This window comes from Cupressus sempervirens, chromosome 2 (genome assembly GCF_028749045.1).
Source record: "Cupressus sempervirens isolate cs-2001-9-10 chromosome 2, ASM2874904v1, whole genome shotgun sequence".
In the NCBI taxonomy this organism is placed as follows: Eukaryota; Viridiplantae; Streptophyta; class Pinopsida; order Cupressales; family Cupressaceae; genus Cupressus; species Cupressus sempervirens.
Window position 1 is genome coordinate 155,959,028 of NC_143119.1, and position 16,144 is coordinate 155,975,171.

Genomic DNA, 16,144 nt, shown 5'->3' on the forward strand with positions numbered 1-16,144 from the left:
AGCGAGCACTATTTGGTAAGACCCAAACTTTTTGAGAAGTGTTTAGGGTACCCTCTTAGGTGTTCTTCAATCCCTTGGTGTCACATTTTGAATTTGGAATGTTTTGATTTGAATTTAGTTTTGCATCTTTTGTTGTCAGTCTTTTTGGTCAATAGTGGCATTTGGAGATCTGTTGGTGTCGGGATGTTTGGTTAGTTTTTTGTTGTGATCTTTGTGATCTGCGTATGTTGTATGCCGTGTGCACTCATACTTGTTCAAAAAAAATTTATCTTGCCTTTTTTTCCATCCTTGTTCCAAGGATCTCTAGGTGGGGCATTACACTCCACATGTTTATCATTTATTACTCTTAAGTATTTAATAACAATAATGCTTTGACATTCATATGATGCAAAGATTAATATTTTGGCTTAATAATCATTAACTTCTTGATAAACATGAATTATTGTTGTGGAAGACTTAATATTACTTAGTAACATGTAGTAGCGTGACATTTGTATTTGGTTGATGCTTTTTTAATGGATGTTGGTAGTTATAGTAGTAAAATATGACTGATAATTAACCTTCCCTTGGTGATGCATTCAAGAATATATTTGACAACTCCTTACTTTATTGAGTTATCAAAATAGATTCAATTGATAGGACTAGTTGTAATTATATATGGAGCTTGATAAGTTTCAATCTTCAACTACAACTTATCAAATTGTTTATCAATTTAGATTCTAGGTTTGGGGACATTACAACATTGACATTGAAGGCTTAAATGAGAATATTCCCTATTATTAACAAATAGAGTTCAATTTTTTTTCTATAATTAAAAAAACTTTATTGGAAAGAAACTAATGGCAATCATTAGAAGAAATCCTTATCTAAGATTTAGAATACCACTTTGATGATAAGACCGAGGCTTCTGTGACCTAGACCAACAAACGAGCTAATGGAAGAAGATGATTATAGAATAAGGAGAAGAAAGAGAACCAAACATTTTCAACATTGAAAATGGTTGGGTCAAAATTACTAACTGGGATAAACTCAAAAAAAATGACCCCCTTGAGATCTTGTATGAGGGACTCTCGTGCACATAAAAAAAATTTCATGCACCCTTATAGATATACACCTCAAAATATTAAAATCTAAACAATCCCTTATAGGTTCTAAAAGAAGGATCACATACGTTAAAAATTGGTGGCTCACTAAGTAATTACCTAAATGACAACATTCACCTTTAAAAACCCAATGCTTGCAGTTTGGTAGGGCACTGCAAGCGGTGACTACTAATTAAATGGCACAATTCCCATCAAATCATAAAAACTTATCCACTAATTATTCAAAAGAAACACTTTGAAAACAAAGCACAAGTGGCATTCAAGAAAGTAAAGGGAAAATTGATGAGACTAGTGTAAATTGATTTCGCTGCATTTGCATGGCCTTCCACATGACATTATAACCTAAGCCTTAGCCTAACTCTTACTACTATAGTCACTAAATCTATAAATTGAAAAGGGATCCTTAACCAGCCTTCCTAACTATACTTGTAGGGAACTAGGCTCCCTTAAAACCCTCTTCATTAGTGCAAATTTCAACTGGGTCATGGGTAAAGCCTTTATAAAATAACGATGCTAGAAAATGAGGCTAAAATGGTAATAGGAGGCAATTACAAACTATAAATTTATATGCTACCTTCACTCAGTAATTTTCTACACCAATTGTAATATCCTCATCATAAAATTGTTTATTAATAAAATCTTTGTTAATGGGCTGATTGATTTAATGGTCAAACCCATTTTAGTTTTGTTTCCATAGGTAAGTGTAGCCATCGACTATCTTTGTACACCCTCAGAAAGTTTTTGTGATGGGTATTTAAGCATGACTTGTAGGTTGTTGTAGGTATGCAATTTGGATTATTTTCTCATTACTACGAATTCCTATTGGACTTCTCTATTGTTCATGATTTCAGAAGTGAAAGACCTTCTCTATTTGGTTTATCCTATTTTAGTGGGATTTAACCCTCACCCTATTCTATCGCCTGTAACACTTCACTTGGATCTGGAAAATCAGAGCATCATCTTTCAATATATATTAATTAAAGGATTATTCATGTTCAAGTCTCTATTATTATGTCTGGATTTCATCTAAATGTATTGTGTTTATGTATGAACAAGATTGAATTCACAGTTGTGGTTAATCATTCCTGGCTAAGACACGTAACCGTGTAGCTTCTAAAACATTCTCGTACTACTTCTTCATTTTCTGTACGGCCTTCATTTTGTCTTCCATACACCATCCACCCACACCATTGTATGAAGCTCTCACCATACTACATCTACATACTATCTATGTATGAACACCATACCATACGACCTTCACCTCTAGTCTACCATACGACCAACATGCCTTTTCCGTACAACCATCAAGCCCCTCCCATATGGCCATCCAACTTTGGTAGTTGTACATCCCTTCCTTTCTACGATATGGTCCACTTACCACCACATACGGTCAGTCTATTTTCTCCATCCTACACACTGTACGACCTCCACATCAAACTAATAAGGTATTATATGACCTATCTAGGACTTCCTGTCGCATGTGGTGGATTGTATTTGTGCAATCTTCAGACACACACACACGAACCTATTACTAAGGGTCAAGGGGACATTGGAACATTACAGTGGTATTAGAACTTCGATCTTGCCAGCCTTTGGACATTAAATGAGAGTTTATAGCCGGAAGAGAAGAAGACCCCATTCCATAGATAGAATGTCTGCCAAATTGAAATCCACAACTGTCAAACTCATGGAACTACTAAAAGAACATGTGAGGAATCAGGCACAGATCAATGATACTCATCAACTCAAGAAGTTGGCTTACAATAAAATATCTAGAGAACAAAATGGTCATAGCACGGACTCGGTGTTGGATAAAGAAAACCCTCATCAAGCACACTCTTGACCTTCCATGCCATCATTTCCCCCATGGAAGGAGGCACCACTCGGAGGGAAGCAACCAACCTTTGAAGAAATGCAAGAACAACTAAGAGAAGACTAGAAGAATACAAATTTGGAGGAAGATATATACTACAAAGATTACGCAGATCTGAGAATGACATATTCAAGAGGCAGAAATAGAGGATATTTTAATGATGATCTTAGGAGGAAGTTGATTAAAGTAAATTTGTCTCTATTTGACAGATCCATATCCATATTTGTGCAAGCAATATGGGTAATGAAGTCTGATACTTACTTCCAGCTTAATCCTATGCCAGAAGTAGAAGCAATTAAATTTGCGACATTACACTTAGAGGGAGTTGCGCATGGATGGTGGCATCATGACACCATCACACTAGGGCATGATCAAATAAACACCTATGCAAAATTCACTGAGAGATTGATAGATCGATTTGATGGTAAAGATCCAAAACTCAATTTCAAAGATTTGGCATAGCTAAAGCAAACTAGATTAGTTGACCAGTACATTGTGGAATTCTAGAAACTTTGTCTTTTGGTCACAAACATTTCTAAAAGAAGACAGATAGTGCTCTTCATGGGCTGACAAAACTACTAAAAGGTTGGGTAAAAGGGTCCATTCCTACCACCCTATCAGAGGCTATTAAGAAGGTATAGACTATGGCATCATCATTGGCATCATCCTCTCGAGGTTACTCCACTAGTACAAAAACAACAATACATTACTAAATAAACTACTTAAAATTGTACATATGTGACTAATTTTGATCACATGACCAATGCTAGTTTATTGCTGGACATTTATCTCCCAATCGAATTTATGACTAAACTACTTTAATCATTGATTTAGTCATTTATTGTTGTTACTTGGTAGTTTATTGGGTAATTTTGGTAGTTTATTTAGTAGTAAATTTGGTAGTTTTTTGGGTAGTATATGGTAGTATATTTGGTAGTTGACTTGGTAGTTTATTTAATCATTAATTTAGTCATATTAGGGCACGATGGAATTGAACCACCATCCTCCTCCTTATAAAGCAAGTGCTCTTCCATTGAGCTAGTACCCTTTAAAGAATAATGCAAAAAATTGAAAAAGTTGTCTTCCCAACATTAGATCTACCATGATCATGGTCACTAGAACACAAATTTTAGTTATTATGAAAAACAACACTCTAAATCTTTATCAATAAAAAATTTTAGTGCATGAAAACTAATATTTGATGTCACGGCCTATTTTTGAGTCAAATGTTAAAATTGGTATTCTGTATTAGTCAGTGTTAATTAGGAATTAGAAACCCAAATGGAACATTAGAGAAATTTATCTAGCATGAAAGGACTTTAAACACACAAGAATGTGATGTCCAGACCTTCTTCATGCCTTGGAAATGCAGATGTGATAGAAATTGTTCCATACTTGGACTCCACAATTATGTCACTCAAAATGACATAAATTGTCAAAATAATTTGTAGTTCTAATGGAATAAAACAATATAGGAATTTGAAAATAGAAAAAATATATAAACTCAACAAAAATGTGCTAAGGAAAATACAATATAACATATTCATCTAGAAATAAATCTATCCATGAGATATCCACTCAACAAACTAGATTGAAACCATACTCGAGTAAATAACATGTAAAATGAAGCATCAAATTATACACTATGACAATGATCAAACTATCAAAACATCAAACTTTTTAATTCATTATTATGTGTTGAAAACCTCCATTGATTGGACAAAAAATGATTCTACCAAGGGATTAAATATACTAAAACTAGTCTCTAAGGTAGAGAAGTGAGAGTTAAGAATGGAAAAAAGTGATTAACATGGTGTTAAATCCAAACTTTGGAGACAAATGGTAAAGTAAACAGGGGGAAAGACCCAGTCTGAGTAGTAAACTTACCAAATTACTATGAAAATCAAAAATTCATTATGCACCCAATAAGCATAGTGATTCTTAGAGGATCATAACTTTTAATGTCCTTTTACATTAAATTATCTTAATTCAAAGATAGAGACTCCATTATATACCAAGAGTCATATGCACTTAAATCAACAAAATGAAATGAACTAAGAACATTAAATTCTCTATTCCCAAAATTGAATACGATAGGGCAATTATAAAATTGTATTTTGATGCAAGCTTTTTGTGGCACAAGAATGAATAATAGGTAGTAACAATAGAAAAACATAGAATGAAAATGTAGTACCACTTGCCTCTTCCATATAAATGATTATGATATGGGAATCTCAGTTTCTATTTATCAAAATTTGTATAGCCATGCAAAAACCATAAGACATGGATTCTTTTTTCTATAGCATTGTCTATCTTCCCACATACCAAATAATGTGTCACATTTAACATAAATTGAAACCATATGCCATTGGTTAGCCCAAATATATTTACCTCAAGCAATCTGAAGAGTATAAAATAAAGAGTACCAATGTCTGTACTGATGGATATTTGTCGGAATGTTCTAATAGTAGTCTGTTGATAATAGGTGTCGTTTATAATGGATTGCCATCAAAATTGTGAGGCCTTGCTGAATTATTAATTTTTTGTTAATCTTACCTATATCTAAATGTGCAAAGGTGAATTTAGCTACCCCTAATCTTAGATGCAAACAAAAAAAGTGGTAATTTTTACATATACTATGCAACATGGAACTAATTTCCTACAGCAAGTCATATTAGGCATAAACTACTATAAAATTATTGTTATCGAAATCCCCTTGTTGGGTTTTCATAGCTAACATACAAGTAAATGCAAAGGGACAGTTCATAATATTTGTGGAATTTCAAGACCCTCCTCGATAATAATTTATAAACAATATGAAAGCCTTGTCAGCATCGAGTAAAGATAAATACCAAACCATGCCTTAAATAAGGTGCTAAAGTCTTCTCTTTGCTTATAGCTCTAATCTTGATGAACCTGGTGTTGGTGACTATGATCCCTTCCTTGAATGAGATGTCATGGCCATTGCACTTAATTGGTTGGTTATTTCTTTAAATGAAGGTCTTCCATTGGGGTCAATTAACCAGCACTGCTCCATTAATGATCTCCAAGAAGGATCATACTAATCTAGTACATGTGGACACAATGTATTCCTCACTACACCCCCTGAATACTTTGTAAGAAAGCTTGAGAGAGGTTCCAAAAAGTTAAAAATAGAACATGAAACTTACCTAAATATGTATATTTCTCACCTTTACCAACCATCTACAAAACTAAGAGATTGCAAATTAATGGGAACTATCACATATTTCACATATGTCAAGGGTATGCCAATTAGTGCTCCATGGTGGTGATCACAATATGGTTATTTTCGTGTGAGGAGCTCCCACGTTACTCTTCCAAATGAAAACACATAAACCTAAAAACAAATTAGTCAATTGCAAGGGAATTAGATATTGAAAATAATTATTTTACACATCAATATTACTATTTTGAGTACAAAAGAAGACAAATATGGAGGAGGCAAAAATAGAATTGTCCTCTGAGAGTACTCAATCATCCTAATGATAGATCATGGAGCGTGATACAAAATGTTGGTGCATAAACTACCACACAATCTAATCTAGAAACAAAACAACTCCAAAAAAAAAATATTCTTAACCTTCACAGAAACCATGTTGTTGCTGTCATTTAATAACTTTGGTGCCATTCATGGGAGGGTTCCATGCATACCACTAGAAACCAAAGTCTGATGTTTAATTTTTGACAGTCCTAAATCCCCAACCTAAAAATAAGCCATTTTAATTTTTTTTTTTTTATATTTAAAAAAAAAATCCCACTATACATATTAACCAAAAAGAGTGGAAGAGAAAGAAAACAAAGTTGCAATGGTTCTTATACAAGAGATGATCTCATAAGTACCAAATAAGAGAGGAACCACTAAATAGTAAATAAAAACATAGGCTACACAAAGAGAAAAATTATACCTTACATATAGGATGATGAGAGTCTCTAGTGTTGACCAATAAAATATCACATTTCAAGTCAAAGTGCACAATATTTTTGCTATGTAAATATTCCATTCCAAAAGTAGCATCCATGGAAATTAGTAATTTCTACGATCAATTGACCTACAAAACACATTACATTTTGCAATACTTGTAAGCATTTACTTCTCTTTTCTTTGACAACAAAGATTCTATGTCATATGCTCTTCCCCTTTTTTTGTCCTAAAATTTGAATCTTAGTAATAGTCTACTCTAAAAAATAGAGCTAGCATGCAATAGAAGAGATAAAAAATGAAATTAAAACTCAATGGTAGAAACCATACTTAGCTTTTCTTTAAAAGATTTGTTTAATTGATCCAATAACCATGTACTCTATCACAGTCACTAGAGTTCCCCCAGGGCCATATGGGACAACACCATAGAAGGAAATGACATTTGGATGATGTGTTTGTGCAAGGATACAAGCCTCCCTCCAAAAGCCTACTTTCTACATTCATTATACATATAATAATTAGTTCACCACCAAGACACTTCTCCTTTTCTTTCCATGTCTAAATGTTCAAAGGTCTAATTGGGCTAAAGAAACTCCCACAATGTCCAAATTGGAATAAAAATCATTAGAGTAGGTCACATCCATTTCCTCACTTCCTGCTTGGTCTCCTATTGATGGTGGTCACCTTAAAAGGGAAAAAACTATGGTAATAGGTTTTCTTTATATAAATAACAATAATAGAGGCACCACCCCTCAATCAATTTGTGAGCACCAATTCACCAGAGGGAGCGACCCCTCATTCACTTTCATAGTCACAAGAGTTTACAATTTCCACTTCAATCCGCTATAAATATGACCACCAATTGGCACAAAGAGATATAATGTTTCCTTCAAAATTTGCACATGAACTCCTTAAGTCAACTATAAAGCTGATCACAAGTATTACAACTCTGCTATCTCCTACAATGTGATAATGAATCTTTCACAAGAAAATTATAATCACTTCTACAAAATCTCTTTATCTTCTTCCCCTCAAGTTTGAAAATAATTTTCATACAATTCCTTGTTCTCTAATCTAGTGTATGTTTCTATTTGTTCCCCTTTTATTCACATAACCCCATACTCCCTCCTCATCCATCTTCAACCTCTATATATTTTTATATTATCAAAAAAGGACATGTCTCTTAAAAATGAAGTTACATAACTTCTATGAAGTAACCACCTTTTCCTTAATAAATGCTTCACTATTTTATTTTTATCTTCACCACACCTTTTAAGATTATCCTTGCTGCTCCTGATTAAATTGTGTGATATAAATATCACTCCTGTTGTAATTGTTTATGATTAACATTGAACTAATTAACATCACAGGGTAGTGTTTATGATTATCAACTAAAGTAATAAACTAATCACATTCTTCTAATGTATTGCACTTCAACCTTAATGTATGCTTTGCAATACAGATTGCAGTTACTATTTATTTTGATCATGTTCAAGGTTGAATGAAATTTGTTTTGATTAGATTTAAGTCTTTAATCTAAATTTCTTCTCTGATGTAGACCAAGTGCTCCTTAATTTATGAATTGTTAACAAACCAATATTCTTGATGTAGTTGGCATGAATTCCGATGTATTTCCTTCAAACAAAACACCTATCTTTAATTTACTCGATGTCTCATGAATTCTAATTTACTATACTTTATTACAATCTTGATATCAACGAAAACTTTCTAACAATTATATGTTAATTCAATCATGTATTATTTGTATCTTGTCACCACTACATATCTGAAAGTTAATGTCACATGAAATCTGACTTACCAAACTTTGCTACAATCTTGACATCAATGGCAGCTTGCCAACAACTATATATAATTCAATCACGTATTGTGTCTAGTCTCTCATGACTAATATTTGAAAGCTGATATGAGTGAACTTGTGTGTTCAAAGTATCTTATTTTCAGTTGTGACGTGATGTTATTTGTACACTTCCCACTTTAAATGTCCATACTTTTTGGGATCTAGTCAGTGTGAATACTGTATACATATATCAAGTGTAGTTCATAAAATCTATTAATCACAATTTTGTAGTATATAGAATAAAATATTGTGAGCATAATTATACCTCCTTCTTGCTTTCTATTTTAATTATTGCCATGCTTCAGGCTGATGTATGTGGATATGAAAAAAACCTAATGAAAGTCATTCCAACTTCTCAAAAATGAATCAAAATTTTAAATAAACTAGCAGTTTAACACAAGCACGAAACCACCTACACTATATAAAGTCAAACCAATAAGAATCTACTTGTATTAAAGAGAAACCTCACCTCAGATTGCTTTGTATTCAACTCATTAGGATCTCTCACCTTAGATAGCTTTATTTTCAACTCACTGGGACCTTTGGACACCTACTCATGTCAAATAGAGAAATCAATGTCCAAACCATTTTCTCCATTACCAGAAATCTCAATTATATTGCATCCTACAAAAAGAATCCTTTTCAAAATTGATAGAAAGGAATAAGGTCATAAGAAAGATGCAATACAAAGCTATACGAGCATACTCAAAGAAAGACATCTAGAATATAGACCATGATAATAACTATGTGAGGGCCTGCAATTAGCACATTTTTTACACCTACAAGATGAAGCGAGGAAACACCATAAGTCATGTGTCCAATTACTTGCTCTTGTGCTTGTCTCTTTTGTGATGATTCAAGGATACTGCAAGGGAGTTGCAGTGGAGATAGATGCAACACTCTTAATTAGTTCTCCTCAACAACCCTACTAGGCTTTTTGCTGAATTGAAAAACATGGGTTACTATTTCAATTTCTTCTTGAAATAAGGAAACCTTGTATCAATGAGCATTGAGTTTTTGAGAAATAAAGTCTTACCATGCACTCACTATATCATAATTTATATCCTCAGCAGTCACCCAATAAGGTAGGATGACACTCTACACAAGGAATTTGTCATTGCATTGCATATCAAATGTTGCTTCCTTCTGAGCTTCCATTGTTACTACACATCAAACCAAGCCCATTGTAGAGAATATAAGAAATAGTATGATGAAATTCCCACCAAACAAGTTCAACACACTCTGTATTGCATCATATCCAAGCAAGAGATAAATACTCCTTGAACCTTTGATTAGACGGATGCTTCAAATAAGAGAAAGAATTTTGACCCTTCCTGTCAATAATCTCTATAGTAAAATGTTACAACAATAATATGTATCCTACTTCAAATCTCACGATTTGGCACATACAAGGAGATTGCTAGAAAAGTTATTGAATTTGGCTCCATACCTGTTCATTACATTTTCTTGAAAGTTTCTATAGCCTTTTCAAAAAAAAAAATCTATATACCTAGAAATGAGTACATTCCATGAGATGATAAATTTGAATTCACACTTGCTAATTTCATTTTCTTGGAAGTTTTTAACGCAACTTTAAGAAACTCATTTTCTGTATAGCAATGATTATATTCTATGAGATGACATATATTTTCAGGCATTCTTTCAAACAGTTCATGTGCCTCGGACCTATGCTTCCACAATTTGCATACATGTCTACTAGAACAATTGCAACTACATATGACAAAAATGTTTGTGTTATTTATACTTTAAAAGATGTCCATATCGCATTCCAAATCCCCTAGTTTAGGACAAGAAAGAAATATGATGGTAAGGGTTGTGGAATTTTCCTTTATAACTGTCAATTGCATTTGTATGAAAGTTTCAAAAGCCTTTTCAACATCACTATTTTGTGCATATCCAACAATAATTATAATCCAAGAGATGACATATTTTTTAAGGCAATCTGTCAAATATTTTGTATGCCTTGTCTACACTTGCATAGTTTGCATACACGCGTACCAAATAATTTACAACTACAATATAAGATAAAAATTCACTTTTTATTCTATTTTGATGGATATCCATACCTTTCTCCAGATCTAATTTGGAACACGGATGTAGGAAATCTAGAACACGGAGACAGAAAGCTACCAATGGTTGTGGAGGCTGACTTTCTACTTGAAAATTATATTTTCTTGGAAATTCTTAAAGCCTTATGAACAGAATATATCATGCAATAAATGCAGTCCATGATACCACATTTTGTCAAGTAGTTTAAGTGGTGTGTCCATGATTCCATATTTTGCATACAAGTGTAGTTAACAAGTACAGTATTTGACCAAATCCATCCATCTTTTATGCTTTGATGGATGTTTGTTCTCTATTTCAAAGCTCCCATTTTGGCATGAATTTAGGATGATGGAAAAGGTTGTGGAGTCTAACTTTACACCTGCCAATTCCACTTAATTGGAAATTTCTAAAGTTTTTTTCTTTTAGGCATTTCATATTTCACATACATGTCTACAGGCATTGTTACCACTATGAAATTTGACATCAATGCCACAACTTGGGCTTAGAAACTTTCAGCCAGATGTTCAAAGCTACGGGCCAACTAAATCACATCCAAAATTTGCTCAAAGTTCTACCTCCTTTCTTTGCCATTTCAATCAAGATGTTTACTTTTGGATCCTTTTCAAACATAATTATATGAAGTATCATTATACGATCTTCTCTTTTCATCTTGTCTAAAAAATATAGGGGATCCCCTTCACCATTGTTTAATCCATCACTTGAAAGATAACTACTAGTGTTGGGCTTCTTTCATCAATATATGTTTTACAGCATCGAACCCTGATGTATACATAGTTTGTCAGGGTAATATGGAAGAAGGAAATCGATAACACCGTCTTCTAGAGTCTCCATATGTAATGTGAAAGATGTACTTGTGTCAAAATAGAACCACTGATATGATATCATCAAAAATTATTCTAAAGTGGACCTGTATAAACCTTAGAATTTCCTCGTAGATGCATCCAAGCCTACAACTATGATTATTGAAATTTCCCATAGTGGACATAATGTGTGAACAACCCATCGAACATGAGATATCAGTGATAAATTTGGAGTGGTGCAGGACATTCTTAGATTGATTACAACCAAAATGATAGCCATCGCCAGTAATATAACTTGCAGATGTTGAATTTTGTCCACTACTCTTGACAAAGGTGTGCCATAGTTTCTCAGTGTGAAATAATCTGTCAGAAGCACTGTGTTGGGATGGAAAACTTCTGTACTTTATTTGAATTGACCTTGCAAATCCACGGAATTGCATATGGATCACTGTTGAGATATCCAACAGCCATGACAGCTTAAATGGTTGTCCACCCCTTTTCCATCATTACAAGTCATTTATTGCTATCCACTATGCCCTAGCCAGGATTTTAATACTCAAGCGAGTAACAATGTCTAAAAAGGTGCGAATTTTTGAACATTACCTATTAAATCTCTAACTTGAATCTCCCCCATTCTCTTGAAAAATACCTTTGATCTCTTGGAAGCCATTTGATGTTCCCTATTTGCATATGAGGTTGGAGTTTCCAATGGTCTTTGAACTGCTTTGAGTTGAGCTTGTCTTATTTCTTTTGTTCAGATTAACCCCAAAACCCCTAATAGACTGAATTTCCAAGAACCTCACGGTAGGACATAATAGGTAATTCATCACTCTTGCAACTACGTAACTTCAACACCATTTATTATAATTTTATTTTTTATAATCTTGGAAAAGTGTGAAAAAATCACTATTGTTGATCTACTACTTAACTTCATCAGTCATGTGTCAATAGCCTACATTTTTTAAGGTGGAAATGTTTGAGGAGAAATATATTGTGTAGTGGTCATTTGACACAAAGATTGGTTCCCTTAAGAACCATTGAAAGGCTAAATATTAGCATGCTCTTTGGAAACTGGCAGCCAAGTGACGGTCTAGACTTTGACATATGTGTCAAAACCAGACTGAGGTATCAACCCAGATGTTCTTCCTATACCCAAAGTCGTAGCCTTATTTGAACTGACAAATTCTGGTCTAGAATCTTTCCCTATATTTCTTTAAATTTCCATATTTTCCCAAATGTTCTGATTGATGCCTATGCCTTGTTCCAAAGCTCCCATTTTGGCACAGGATGCAACTGACCTAGTGGAACAATAAGTCATCATTCATAGAGGAGTTGAGATCATTTCTAAAAGAAACAAATAAGATACTACATAATATAGGGAGGCATTGATATTGACCTCAAGTTCCCTTCAAACAAATCTATCGAGAAGAGTTAGAAATAGCCGTGGGTGGGGGGTGATGGTTGAACACCAAGTTATTATACTGTCTCCAACTATAGATGGATTGACATTAACCGAGTTTGAATAAATTGTTATGAGCTGACTGATAGGACCAGTGAATCACATAAATTGATATTCAGTCCATAGATATATATAGGGCTCCCTAAACTATCGGTTGACTTATCAAGATAAGGCCTTAGAAGGATGCTGATGAAGATTGTAGAGTCTGGTTCGATGAAATATTGTAAAGACTTTTTAATAAACCCATTTTATGCATATCCCACGATCATGGAATTAGATGAGATCATATCTCTTTTAGGCATTCTATAAAACAGTTCACATGCCTTGTCTACGCTTCCACATTTTGCATACATGTCTAACATCGCAGTAAAAATGACATGTAACGGAAATATGCTTTTAATTAAGCTTTGATGGATGTTCATGCCTTGTTCCAAAGCTCCAATTCAAGTACAAGTGGAAAGAATTCAGGCAAAGTTTGACGAGTGTGGCTTTACACCAGCTAGTTGCATATGTTTTAAAGTTTCTAGTGCATTTCTAATAAATTTGTTTATTGCATATCTATATATCATTATTGTCCATGGGACCACATTTTTTGAGGCATTTTGTCAAACAGTTGAGATGCCTTGTGTGTCCTTCCAGATTTTGCATATATGTTTACCAGGGAACTTGCAACTACAACATCCAAAAAAAACAAAAACCTACAATTACACCTTGATAGTGTTTGTGTTTGTTATTGCCCTACCAAATGAGAGTTTTGATATTCCACAATAGGACATTACTCATATGTAGTTGATGTCTTTATGAGGGAGATCATCTTAGCTTTATTTATAAGTCTAGTCCATGGAGAAGTAAATCAATAAGGTTCCCTTGATTTAGGTATCGTCAAGAGTGTATTTTTTATCAGTGAGAAGAAATTTATGCTCATTACAAATTGTTTCTATATTGCAAAGAATTGATAAGTTCTCATTGACAAAGAACTAATGAGTTCTCATTGAACACCATGTTGTATTGGTTTAATTGTACTCTCATTTGTTTCCCCTAGATCATTTTATTTTACCATTTGCATGGTCTAAAGCATTTATACACTATCAATATCTCTGTCATAATTCAATTTTATATATGAAGATTCAAAAAATTCAGTTACAAAAGCCTGATCAATTATGTATGTCTTCTCTGATGTCAAATCATTACTTACTATGAATTGATATGGTGAGATGGATGTACTAATATGAATTCTTACAGCATCCTCTTCCTGATTTGGCATATTTTTATTTACCTCTGAAACACAAAATGATTGATTCTATATGAAGTTATTAGAATTCTCTATTGTGTCCATATTTTGAGTTGTAATGATCTCAAACTCTCATGCTTGTTTAAAGCCTCCATCATCTTTGTTTATGTATTTAAATTGGTTTATCTTATTATCTTTCCCTTCTTGTGACATGAGTGTGTGTTCTACAATTTGAAATTATAAATTTTAGATGGGATTTTCTATTTTGTTTCCCAACTATATCTTATTGATACCTATTGTCGAATTAATGACCGTTGATGTTGAACTAATGACTGTTGGTTGGATCACTTGAACTTCCATCTCTGTTGGTGCTCTGATTGTTCCTTCATGATCTGACAAAATATATAAATCTCTCTTTCAAATGTTTACCTCCCCCACCTCTTCTCTTAATGAACTTGTTTCTACTGAAAACTCAGAATCTACTTTTGATCTGGTGTACAGAGTTAGTTCTTTTGCCAACTCCTTAGGATGAGCTTCATCATTTAATTGACACTACAAGATGGCTCTTGATTCTAGTTGAGAAGGTAATTTAATCAAACATAGACTTTTAGATTGTCACAACTATCTATGGATGAGAGTATTGGTGCTTGTGGAAGGCTATCCTCATTGGGCTTATTTTCTTCACAGTGAAGTGTCTTTGATTTATCATATTCGTTTATCATCCTTATTTCTTCCCTTACTTCTAGAAGTTCTAGTGCATTTCTTATTTCCATTTTTCATCTTAACTACCACACTAATGGCAACATGATCTTGTTGAAATAATTCAAGTGTACTAATACTCAGTCCCTGAAAAAAATTGTTGATCTTCATTTCAATAGTTTTAGAAGTATTTTCATAAGTTCTTGTACTCATATCTAATACTGAGACTTATGTAGCATCTTAAGGAATTGGAGTAGGATAAAAGCACAAACCTGTGTCACCCTTTTGTAAAAGAAAAAACCAACAAAAGTATAAATGTTCATCTTCAATGACATAAAACTGGTAGTATTATTTAGAGTTTGATAATGAGGTAAACTAATGAAATGTGTCAAAATAGATGAAGTTTAGGATTATAATTTTTAATAATTATTTGGAAAAATAATTCATATTTTTTTCAATTTTTAAAGACAATTTTTTACTTGTTGAAAAACGCTAAAAATTAGGGGTCTAGTTCCCACCACAAAACTATAAGGAAATAAACTTATTTCCCTTTGATCTTAGATTATGTTATATATAAAATATATAGCTAGAATAATCAAAAATAAAAATTATCTTTAGACCTATATTTTATCCTTTATAACAATTCAAATTTCAACTCGCCTGAAATTGATAGTTTTCATCTCCCACCACATTTTTCAAAACAAATATATTCTAACCAAAATAAAAACTATACATTCTTGAAGATGACTCTTTCCTCTAGAATATCATGTGATTTTTAATTTTTTTATATGATTTAATATTTTTTCATTTCTCAAAATTGACATCTTCTTGAGTGTTAAAATACATACTTGTATAATTTTTTAATTGCAATATAGTATATCAAATTAAAACACTATAAACTCTATATGATAATATTCTTGACTTTGAGCTCTATAAAATGGTGTTTATATGTTATCAAAAAAATATTATAAAAAAAAGTAAGGGTTATTGAAACGTTAGTTTTCTGAAATAATTTTATGTTTTAATAATTGGATACAAATTAGTATAAAATATGCATTTAATTGACATTTCCTATTGCAAAAGTATGAGC

At 32.9% G+C, this 16,144-nt stretch overlaps 1 pseudogene; it reads right to left on the reverse strand.

Moving 5' to 3' along the window:
• Nucleotides 1–5,905: 5,905 nt before the first annotated feature.
• LOC149571518 (RAF-like serine/threonine-protein kinase 20) lies at nt 5,906–6,998 on the reverse strand (annotated as a pseudogene).
• Nucleotides 6,999–16,144: the final 9,146 nt, after the last annotated feature.